At 41.1% G+C, this 12,630-nt stretch overlaps 1 protein-coding gene and 1 long non-coding RNA gene across 5 annotated transcripts in view; one reads left to right on the plus strand and one right to left on the minus strand.

Annotated features, from left to right (window-relative positions):
• CDH12 (cadherin 12) overlaps nt 1-12,630 on the minus strand; it is a 661,518-nt gene that overhangs the window by 587,875 nt on the left and 61,013 nt on the right. Inside the window, exon 2 of one of the 4 annotated variants that reach the window (XM_083623823.1) lies at nt 11,470-11,616. The exons of the other annotated variants lie outside the window; for them this stretch is intronic. The gene's annotated coding sequence lies outside the window, so the exon portion shown is untranslated. The remainder of the gene's footprint in view (nt 1-11,469; nt 11,617-12,630) is intronic. 4 annotated transcript variants of the gene reach the window in all.
• Nucleotides 1-12,630, plus strand: part of LOC310767246 — a 582,601-nt gene that overhangs the window by 551,514 nt on the left and 18,457 nt on the right. The gene's annotated exons all lie outside the window — the stretch shown is intronic.

A 12,630-nucleotide genomic window follows, 5' to 3' on the forward strand; every position in this document is an offset into this window, starting at 1 on the left:
GTTAAGAAATGCATAAGTGGTTAAAATGGTGAATCATCAGAGGTGCTGATGGAAGTCTAAAAAGATTGTATAAGTTTTTGTGGTACATTTTATAATTTATATGTTAAAATCAATAAAAAATATTTTAAAAAATTAAAAAAAAACTTGCTGATGTATTTATAATTAATAATATATTTCCTTCCTCTTTTAGAAAAGGTATTCAAACAGCTGTTTCTCCAACTGCACCCCGCCCAATGCACACACAAAACCCTCAGACACAACCTTGTCTTCCCAATGTCTACCTCACCACCTTTGGAGCAAAGTCCCTCAACCACATGAATGAGAAATTGATGGCCCTCCAAATATATTTGGGCTACAAGTTCCATAATACCAGACCTTTGGTCATGCTGCCTGCGACCGATGGGAGCTGGAGTCAAGCAACTTCCGGAGGACCACAGGTTCTCCATACCTGCTTAAACATACACAATTGTGGAAACCCTCTCCACCCCCAGGACAAAGGCACCTCCATTTTGAGACCCAAACTATGCCACTCTGAAATCAGACTTAATTTCACTCCCTTTAGTAAATGCATACTTTTCTCCATCTATGTACACAGATGACCTGATTTGTTTACACAGAGTTATATGGCACCCACCGTTGACCGAGAATTCATTCAGATCTGTTTGCAGGGCGCTTAGGAAACATCACAGCACACAATCGTTATCTCACACTTTGCAGTGTGCTTTCCCATCACTTTCCTTACTGCAAAAAGACATGGTGGGGGTGGGGAGAAGTGAAGGTGTTTCGCAAGTACACAAAAGTCTGGAAGTGGTCTTGAACAATTTGAAATAAGCATGTCTTCCGACTGAAAAGACACTCGGCAGCTTCTGCAAAGGCACAGGTCATGCCTTGTACAATAACCTGTTGTAGGTATCTGCAGATGTGTTGGAAATAGATTGGAAGAGCATAATTTATCATCATCGCCCTTCTTCAGTTATTGTTAGTAAACTCCGTGTCCCACTTTGTCCGCACAGTTAAAAGACCTTGCTCCCTTATTTAAAGTTTATTTATTTATTTCCCAAATCAGTTACACTGCTCTCAAGCTGAATTAAGCCAGGTAAGCAAACTGTGGCTATTAGAAGCTGACATAGCAGTCTCCAGCCCATTAATTAATCTTGCTGAGTGGAGTGATCTCTCCTGAACTGTTTTCCAAGGTATATCTCGGACTTTAATGCCACACTGCATTTCTAGCAGACACATACAACCACGTTTTGACTTCCATCCAGATGCTCTGTACCAACTTTGACATTTGAATTTCATGAGATGACTGCTACAGAAAGAAGTATGTTGGGCAAAAGGACTCTAGCAGTTCACAAATCCAATAGCAAACTGACATAGCAGAAAAGTTCATTGGTCAAGCAGAAGAGTTTGAGTGATATACAGAAATACATTAATCCTGACCGATTATAGTCACCTCATCTTGCTTCACCAAACCTATTGCAAAATCTGTATCAGAAGTCCGATCACTGAGTGTGTGTGCAGTCTTTAAAATTTAAATATGTCCCTTTTGATAGTATTTTAAAATAAATAAATAAATCAGGTTACTGTGGAAATAGAACAGAATGTAATTATGGAAAAACACATGCAAAAGTATCTGAAGAAGTGTGCATGCACACGAAAGCTCATACCAAGAACTAACTTAGTTGGTCTTTAAGGTGCTACTGGAAGGAAAAAAAAAAAATTGTTTTGACATGCAAAAGTGACATGGATCAGCAATGGACAGATTCACACATCCATGACAATTCCCAACCTTTCATAAGCTAGGATACAGAAACTACATTTATCTATAACACAATTTAAGCCCTCACTGAAGTTTACAGAAGTTAGCTTTGTTTTCATTCCAGCATTATTTAGGTTGGAAGTAAGGGTTTGATCCAGATTCCACCATGCTTACAGTAAAGGTAAAGGTAAAGGGACCCCTGACCATTAGGTCCGGTCATGGCCGACTATGGGGTTGCGGCGCTCATCTCGCTTTATTGGCCAAGGGAGCCGGCGTACAGCTTCCAGGTTATGTGGCCAGCATGACTAAGCCACTTCTGGCGAACCAGAGCAGCGCACGGAAACGCTGTTTACCTTCCCGCCGGAGTGGTACCTATTTATCTACCGCCGGAGTGGTACCTATTTATCTACTTGCACTTTGATGTGCTTTCGAACTGCTAGGTTGGCAGGAGCAGGGACCAAGCAACGGGAGCTCACCCCATCGCGGGGATTCGAACTGCCGACCTTCTGATCGGCAAGTTCTAGGCTCTGTGGTTTAACCCACAGTGCCACCCGTGTCCCTATGCTTACAGTAGATACATTGAAATAAAATAAGATATAAGTCCAATGACTAAGGGCTCATCCACAGCAACCTTTGCTCTGCAGGTCCATGCTTTAAAGCTCTCTTTGAAGATCCCTATCCAAATGCTTTTTTTGCCCCTACACTTTCCCTGTGAAAACCTCTTTACCACTGAATCAGAAAATGTGAATCACCATTTGTTTCGATTCAGTATTAAAGTGTGTGTTCTCCTGGGGAAAGCTGTGGGGTAAAAAAAGTGTTTGGACACAGACCAGGAAAACACAAACCTGTGCCTCAAAAGCCTGTGCCACACAAAAGGTAAGTGTGGATGAGCCCTAACTGAAGTTCCGTCGATTTCGGTAAGCATGATGAAGTCTGGAGCCAGACATGATGAAGTCTGAAGTGAAGGACATGAGGCAAGAGTTGGTAATGCAGGTGAGCTGTGCGCAAGCAAGCTGCCAGCTAGCTCTGTGGAGGCTCCTTTTATTGACACAATATGCAAAACCCAGGCAGATATATTTGGACTGTGACTTTTACACATCTTCCAGTCCCGAAATTGTGGGGTGGTACAAAGTTATTTTGGCACCTGTTTCCACCACTTCATTTTCCCCTTGCACAATGTATGACAAAGGAGACAAAGGTCTCAGAGACAAAGGTCACAGGCAGGACACGGCAGACTACTGAGACTGCAAAAAGTTAGACAAAGGGAAATATGTTCAGACAGCTGTGGCTTTATCTGTGAGGGGGAGTGTGCTCCACACCCCAAGGTCACAACATGCAGAGAGCTGAGTCTGCCTGTGGGTGGGAATGTGCTCCACAACCCAGCGATCATTCCTACAAACCAGCCCTATGTGTTTGAAACCCAACACTCCTATGTGTGGTGGAGTTGTGTGTCCCTAGAAACCCTACAGCTGGCACATGCACAAGGCAATTGACCACAATGCATGCACAATGTGTTTCCAGTGATATGTTTGGTTCTTTCTCTTTCTCCTTCACCATTTTCTTTTTTTAACCCCCCGTCAAACTTCTTATTGTTGTTAATGCACAAAAAGTACAGGCGCCATATAAACACTGACATGTAGCAATGGCCAACAAGCCACAAACAAGTAAGGGAGTGGGCAAACTGACTGTTCAGATATCTGAATCTGTGGTATATAGCAAGGACTGGGCATAATTCCTTATGTTTGGATAACTGAATTTGTGCATAACAAGGGGATGGATAGTGGGGCCTGCATATACACATGTGATTGGTCCCGCCAGCATGGCTCTGGGCCTGTAAATATTCTGAAAGCAGAGTGACCCCAGGGCTAAATGGCTCACACCCCACTCCTAAAACTTATGAAGAACCTGCTTTCCTTTTTTTGGAAACATCACTGACAGCGCTTATGCTATAGGAGCATCTTCTTCATTTATTTGTGGCATCTACTCCCAATGCACCCACCAATCATATTTCACTGATTCATTTAATATCATTTTGGGGCTGTTTCTTCGCTAAGATAAGAATTCCATAAACAAGACCTAAACTTCAAATTGTGCTTGTATACAGTTTCTATTAACCTTCAAAGATGACCTTCTCTGCCCATAAGCCTACCATTTATTTTACACCGATTTATCTGTCATTTCGTAACTCAGTTGTCCTTGACTATTCTATCTCTTTCATCATACTTAGCTTTGCTGTACACTCAGTGTACAGCAATATACCCGAAGTTTCACAAAGTTCTATGGGACTACTCAAGAGAAAGCAGTAATGTGAATGGATGTATTTCTGGCCAGAGGTCTCTACAAAGCATGGATTTAAACAATGTGATCTAGCATTAGGGTTGAAAATCCTATATAACAATGCAAGGAGACTGCCATTTGTCAACCCCTATTCTAAATGGGCTCTTTAAAATGTGCACAACAAATTATGTTTTATTTGCAAAATATGAGGAAGTTATCCCCTCGTTGGTTTCAATCCAAAAACCTTTATCGTCAAACTCTACATAGAGGATTTAGCTGCAGGAATAACCCACCTGCTTTTCAGAAACTTTGCTTCACTTAAATTCCTCCTGAAGCAGGAATTTAATTCATCCTAGGCTGATTTAATACATGACTCCCAGTTGCTAATTAGTCTTTAGAGACCATTTGAAGTATGTCAATTATCTCCGGTATAAGTTTCATAACAACAACACTAAAAAGAAAAAGTGGGGGGGAGGGAGAGATAAGGTCACCTTGCTTCTTCATTAATGAGCAATTGTGAAAAGTTTCAGCTAAAGGGAAGCTCAAGACAACGTGGTGTGAGATCTTTGGATAGAAATATGGTACAGCTGTGTGGCCCTTAGAAAGTGCAGCTAGCCATACATAGAATGTGACCTAAAGGCATCCTCATCTAATTGTTCTCTCTGGGCAATAAGAGTTTCTCAGTAAAGGAACCTATGACAAAATGTCAAGATGTACTAGGAGGCTCATTGCATGAATGATGTCAAATCCTTGTTATTTATAGAACGACCTCTCTGACTCACATGCTCAAAATGGTTAGGGTACTTCCATGGCTTAGAAAGCAGAAATTTAAAATGCACATAGGCTGTGCATTAAAGCCGATGACTCCCCCCCCCCCCCAAAAAAAAATAATTTAAAAAAATTCTAGGAACTGTGGCATGTTAAGGATGCTGGGAGTTGTATCTGTTAAGTTGTGGGTGAACATATCAGACGACACAGCGATTCTTCAAACAGCTCTTGTTTATTCACAGGCCAGAAGAGAACTGAACTGAAGGGTTCAGTCAGCCTGCTTATATAGAGCTCCAGTACAACGTAACTGTAACAATTTTCTAAAACTATCCAATCACTGAACGTCACTTTCGATCCCTTATTTGCATAACTATCTACAGTATCCCCCTGCTGGCCCAGGGTGAGAACTTCAGTACATAACAGTATCTCTGTAAGGGGTCAACTATGGTTCCTAAATGTTTTAAACATATGGTGTGCATGCAGCCATAGTCTATGAAAGGAGTGGGGGACTTGGGATCTTTTAGATGTTGTTGAATTCTATCTCCCATCAGGCCCAGCCAGCATAGTCAATAGTCAGGATCAGAGACGATGGGAACTGGAGTCCAGCAAAATCTGGAGGACCACACATTCCTTTTCCCCATAAAATAGGAATAACATTGGTTTCTCCCTCAATATCATCACACCAACAACAGAAGATTTTTGGTATGTATGAATTAATCCAAGCCATCATGATTACTGAAAAAAAATCTAAAAGTTGGAGATTTTTATATATCTATTTTTTATACATATATCTGCAAACTCAAAGGTCAGACAGGACTTAAAAGCAAATCAAGCCTCTCGTGGGAAGAGAAAGAAGACATCAGACCTTCATCAGGTTAGACCTTAGCCCATCGAAACAGATTGTTGTGGCACCCACTCCATGCAGCAAGCATAACCAGGAGAAAAATTACCAAGTGGGTTGCAACCTTCATTGAAATGAATGTCTCACCTCCACAAGTGCACAAGGTATGAGCATGCGGATTCATGTAAGGTGGTGGTTTCAGACTCCGTGCTGAGAAAACTTATGGTTTCTTGGGGACTTCAAATGAGTAGATCGGCATTTACAGACAAGGTCAAAAGAGTTCTGTGTTTGTTTTAGGGTATAGCCTTAATTCTTGCAAGGCAAAATTAGCTAATGTGTGGCTCTCTAGGTGATGTTGGACTCAAACTTCCATTAGCACCAGTCAGCATGGTCAATGATCAGGGAGAATGGAAGCTGGAGTCCAACTGATGAAGCCCAGGACGGCGAAACCAGGCCAATATTCTGGAAATCCTTGTCTTAGACTTTGTGAAAGGATTTTGTGGAACTGTAACAACCTTTCATGTGGATGGTTTGGACTTTATGAACAGACAGGTGGAATGGACACCATTACACGGATGGACCTTATGCATGAACTGACTATAGAATGATCTGATCCACTGGGTCTTCTGCTTTGTTTGTTTGTTGAACTTTATGAGTTACTTCTGTTGAAATTTATAATTTGATACTATGAATAGTATATCTTATTTATCTAAAAACACAGCCGGTTATGTCTCATGTGTTTATTGAGTATGCTTTACGTGACCATTGGTTTGTTTGCTGTTGCTGTGTCTATTGCAGACAAATTGCTGTAAAAAGTTTTCCTAGAGGGTAGAAAGTCTGGAAACTACTGGCATCAGCAATAATTCTCTATCCTTCACACAACGAAAGCCATTTCAGTGGAGCACATTTTAAATGTTCTTCTTTCCCCCCTCCCCTTACATACTTAGAATTTTCTATTTCCTAGTTGCTAAGAGAAATGGAGTTAGATAATTCCCTTCTGATATACTGTGTATGTAATGAAGAAGACATAAAATGATTCTGAAGTTGCTAGTAGTTTACTTCAGTTTTCTTTCAAATCTTGATGAGCATTTCCTTTACTGCAATTATGAGTTATTTTAGTCAAGAAAAGCTGCAGCATAGGAGAAAAGAAAAAGCAAGGGGAGAGAAAAATGAAAAGATATTATGTAATGACTAAGTACTGGTTTAACAGTAGGGGCGGAAAGACATTATGAAGTATTCATCACAGTCATCTTCCTGCAACAGACAAAAAAGGTAAGCATGGTACCGAAATTCTCCTCATCTGAATTTTTTTTAATGGATTTTGTCATTCTGAATGATGCTGTCTTGTTGCTGAAGGGGAATTGATCTATTCGGAATCTTCCACTGTTCTGTTTTTCCCCTTTATATTACCAACATTCATATGTGTGTTGATAAAACATTCTAAACAAAGCCACCTTGGTGTGACTGTATATATGGGTGGATCAAGAATCCTTGTGTGTAGTCCAAAAACAGGACTGTATACTCAGTAAAACACCACAAGAATCTTGATGCAACCGTGTGTACTATCAAATCGCTGTCGCTTTTTTGTAGTGTTTTATCAATGTGAGCATGCAGATCCATAACACAGAAGGGTGGACAAATGTGTAGGCAAGAAAGAAATGCACAGAAGATATTTTTATTTGAATGGGCCAGACATATCCCCCCATGGGTACATTCAGATCTGCTTCCCTGGCCCCCAGCCATACAAAAGCACACTCAGTCAGAAGCTTGGCTTTAGTCCTGATCTGGCAAGGTGGACATCATCTGCATTGCTATCCAATCTTGATTGTCCATGAATCAACATTCTAATGTACTTGCGTGTGAAGACCCCCAAGACCTCCCAAATAAAGACACAGTTGACACCAATATTAGTTTAAGGTTATGGGCATAATTCTGGCCACAACTTTATTGATTACAGAATGTGAGTGGTTTGCTTAGGCATTGCTTCGACTAGCGGCACCTACACCTCTGGCAACTGGACACCGACAGAAGTCAGTACAGGTAAACATCCTGGGGGAGCATTGGTCCTACTATAGACGCAACCTCCCCACAAATGATCCCAGGTGCTCTGGCATGGCCCTAATGCCTGGAAGGGGATGGACAAAAGCATGGTGAGCCCCTGGATTCCTTTAATGGAACACCCTATCGCACATTGGGAGGGGCAGGTATGACAACCTCCCCTCCACCCCACTTTGAACCAATGCCTAACCGCCAAACCTTACAAAGTTGTGATGATTTGCTAGACGACAGGCAAAACACAAATGGCACCAGCCAATTGGGAAAATTCTTACCGGGCCGCTGTCCCAAAAGCAGACGACCCATGACGGCATAGCAAGGTCATAATGAACCCTAAATATAGGGAGGGTGGGCAGGTGATCCGATGCACGAGTCGAAAAGAGGAAGCTCAACACAACATGCAGCGGTATATAGGTCCCTCGGTTAATGCATGAAATGACCTCATTGGCCAAAATTACCCCAACCACCGAGGGACCACCAATCGGGTTGTTGTTGCTATCCAATTGCTCCCACCCACACAAACGATGAGATCAGTCTTAGTTACCTCACCGCAACACGTGCCCTCTGTGAAGAGGACACGATTTGCCATTTAGTGGGGCCACAGATGACCTCTAACAATGCACACAAAAACCCTTTGTAAAGATTTTGTGGTGTCTGGGCTGTAAGATATCTTTGGACTTTTGGACTTGCGCTCCTTTGCAAACATGCTTTTGTAAGACGTTTGTGTGTCTTTTAACATTCCAGAAGAAGAAGAAGAAGACAACAATGCCTGTTTCAAAAATAGTATTCTGCTTCACAATCATGGCTATTCTGACTGTGAAAGGAAGGTAGGAATGATGCTAGAACAGTGTTTCCCAGTGTTGGGTCTCCAGCTGTTTTTGCACTACAACTGCCATCATCCCTGGCTAACAGGACCAGTGGTCAGGGATGATGGGAACTGTAGTCCAAAAAGAGTTGGAGACCCAAGTTTGGGAAACACTAAGCTAAAGGAATGGTGGTGATGCTACCACCTAAGGCTTCAACTACATAATAGATTTTTGCATTCCTTAAGCCATGTTTTTTCTCTGGATGAAAAGCACAAATCTGGTGCAGAGCATACTTCAGACATCATCATGAACAAGTCATCATCTTGCTTTCTATCCCATTACTTCTCCTTTTGACTCCTAAAGAGATATTCACAAACTTAGACGTCAGGCAGAGCAGCAGGATGCCGCATGAAAGCATCTTCTCCTGTTTAAAGCATTGTCTGTACTTCTGCCTTAAATCAGAAATTTAAAGTCAAATATCTGAGAACAATGTTTTGGTTGAAATGACTCCAGCGTTAAACAAGGAACAGAATGACTAAAGAGAGATTTAACCAGAGCCAGTTAACGATGTGGCTTTTTTAAAATGGGTTTTTATTCTTAAAAGAGTTGTGCACAAAAGAAGCCTTTTAAAATACAGCACAACCCCCACGGTATGCTGTTCAAATGTATGCATGCAGGATCCAAATATCCCAGAAGCTTCTGCACACAAAATGTTTTCTCCAAAAAACTTATTATTCTTGGAATAGGGGATACCGCTGCTGTACCAACATAACTTGCAGTTGCAAAAAGGGGGTTGCAAAAGTTCACAATTGTGGCTAATCACAAAATCACAGAATTGTAGAGTTGGAAGGGACTACAAGGGTCATCTAATTCATCCCTCTGCAATTCAGGAATCTTTTGCCCACAGTGGGGCTCAAACACACAACCCTGAAATTACAAGTTTCATGCTTTACTGACTGAGCTATCCCAGAAAAAGAAAAAGAAAGTCCAAAGTCTCACTGGCCATGCATGTCTGCTATAAGCCACTTACAGTACACCATGTCCACTAAAAAACAAAAACACAAAAAAAACTCCTTACTATGGTGCAACTGGCATGGGAGGAATTGTTAAACATCTGTTTCACGTTGCCATCCTATGGCTCTAAAAGAATTGAAGAGCAGTTGCTTTTCGAGTACCAAAATTGGTCATCCTAGCAAAGTTACTTAAATTATGCAGATTGAGTCCAAAGACAAAATAAAACCCAGTTAACACTTTGCTGAGGAAGCTGAACAAAAATAAGGTGTATAATCTGAGGAGAAACAAACAGAGAAGTTTTCTCTTTCTTACTTCAGGCCTTGTACAGAGCAAGGAGACATTCACCCAAACATACAGAGGAAAACATCTTCAGAACTACATTGCCACTCAGGGCACATGGCAACTCAGCATGGTTTAAAACATGCATTAAACATGTATTAAACATGAATTAAACACGTATTAAACATGCATTAAACTGTTACGATGAACAACCTCATGACTAGCTGACTATGACACTAACAGAAATAATCCTTAATTTGCACAAGGAATGACCTCTGATGTTGTATTTCCAACAAGTCATCCTTTAAAACAGAAACATGACCTTGTTCCTAGGGCAAAAATGGCAATCCTGCTCTCTTCTCATAAAAAGCATCATTGACAAATGTAAGATTGCGATGAGATAAATCAGTTCATTTATCAACCTGTTTTAATCAATCATTTGGGCTCTCTGCGAAATTGCAAAGAAAACTTCATCGCTATTGTTGCCTCCTTGGAACCTGCACTAACCCTCAGACTTTGTTCTTAAGAATAAAGCTAGGATATATATATAGCTCTTCCTCTCCCCTGTAGTGCTTCACATATGTTAGCATAGCAGTCCTCACAGCCACCTTGCAAAACAGGCCAGGATAATTATTCCCATGTTACAGGTGAATCTAAAAAAAGACACAAATTAAACTCAGGAATAAAACAACATCAGCACAAACATGGCCCGTGAAAGAACAGATGAGTTGTATTTTTCTTCCTATGAGTCAACAGGCAGCTATGCTTAAATAGGTATTTCAGCAGGGAGAACATTCCTTAGCCTATTTCGCCTGGGCTGATGAACCTTCCCGCAGCTGTAACGATCTCTTTCATACTTCACAGCATTTTACAAGTGATAGTTCACCTGCTTTATATGAAACAGTCCCACATTCAATCATTGCTATCTCTAGTTTAAAAACAACAACAACAACAAAAAACAGGTAGCAAGTGATGGGAAAGATCTTTGCCCAAAGCCCTGGAGAGCATCTTCCAGTCATGATAGATGGTACCAGAGGAGATGTCAAATAGCCTGACCAGGTATAAGGCAGCTACCTATGTCTCCTCTTTTAACACCCCTGTTCTTACACCACAGTCAAGGGCCTGAGATCCATGTTATCTCATACACAGACACACAGACGCATCCCTGCTGGTATTACAGATTGCTGCATGCTGTGTTCTGTTTAGCTTGCAACAGCTTCCCTGATGCTGATTCAAAAGCAGAGAGCATTTGTTCTTTTGAATGTAGATATACAAGAGATGGCTTATAATATGCAGGCAGTGGTTCAGACTGAATCTCACCAGCTGCGGCTTTGCACTGCATGAACATTATAATGCCCCCGTACAAGTATTTACGTCCTTCTTCCAAACAGCTAAAGGTTCTCGAAACTGGAAGAATGGCAATTCGTCCTTCAATGGCAATTATAATAACAAACAAAGGCAGTGATTTGTTTGAGACAGGTACAAGAACACAGAGGGTGTCTCTTGTAAATTAGGGGTGGGAAGATGGTGTCTCCCCAGAGAATTTTCTTAACAGATGAACAGACTCATACAGAGAGGCATTTTCTGAACAACACAGGTCACACACAGCTTTACTGACCTTTAAAGAGCATCTCTCAAGATACACCAAAGCCAATGGTTCCCAGCCAAACTTAAGTCGTTCTTAAAGTAGACCCGCGCTGTGAGGGTGGGAGAGATTTTCTGCTGGCCATCAGGCAATAAGTTTTTTCACCTGCCTTGCCCTACCCTCCAGCCCTAGGAGATTTCCCAGACCATGATTGTGAGAACAGCAGCAGAAGCTGGGAAGAGAGAAGACGAATCCAGCGATATGTTTTAAAATAATTTTTAAAGTTGTGCATCCGTGTTTCTCAATTTGATCCTTTAACATGGTGCTTTCATGTTCTGTGGTATTTTATGCATTGTGACTTGCCATTATTATTTTTTATTATAGTTTAGTAATTCTAGTAATTGATAAGTGTAAACTGTTTAATTATGATTTGCTGATATTTGATTTTGCTGTTTTCTATTCTATTCTAATGGGTCATTGAATATTGTTTTATTTGATACAAGTTGTTTATTTTAAAGTTATTGTGACTCTTTTTATTTATGATTGTTACTTTATCAAAATAAAAAATAAAAAGAATAAATTTAGTGTGACTTCTTTCTTCAGGTCTACTGGGCCAAGGCCATTTAGGGCTTTAAAGGTCGGCACCAACACTTTGAATTGTGCTTGGAAATGCAATTGAAAACAATTTAAAGCAACCTCATCCCCAAATAAAACAACACCCAGCCAAGTTAAAACCCCATCCCAATTAAACAACAATTTTAGCACAAGGGAGCCAGCCCACACCCTTGCTCCACCCCCAGTATAGGACCCCCAAAAGGCAATAGCAAGGACAGTATATTCCCCAGACCATTGCATAATAGATGATGAGTGTTTATCTTTCCAGACTTGGAGGATAAGTCTCCTAGATACTACATAGATGGCCAATCCTCCATTGTTAGTTTGTTGTGTGCCTACTGTTGGTTTGCCATGTGCTTACTGCTAGGTTGCGCACAGCCATGCCACCCCAGTGAAATTCTTCTTACAAAATGTTATCTTAGGCCATAGCTGTCAACTTTTCCCTTTTCTTGCGAGGAATAAGGGAATTCCCCTTAAAAAAAGGGGAACATTGACAGCTATGTCTTAGGCTAATGCACATTTACCACTGTATGCACAAGTTGTTTGTATGAAATCCACACATACCCCAGAAACACTACATTTATCATCTGGCTTTCCCTCCATTTTCCCTAAGCTTTGTTCATGCAGCCTC

The sequence above is a fragment of the Podarcis filfolensis genome (assembly GCF_964270895.1).
Source record: "Podarcis filfolensis genome assembly, chromosome: 7".
Taxonomy (NCBI): domain Eukaryota; kingdom Metazoa; phylum Chordata; class Lepidosauria; order Squamata; family Lacertidae; genus Podarcis; species Podarcis filfolensis.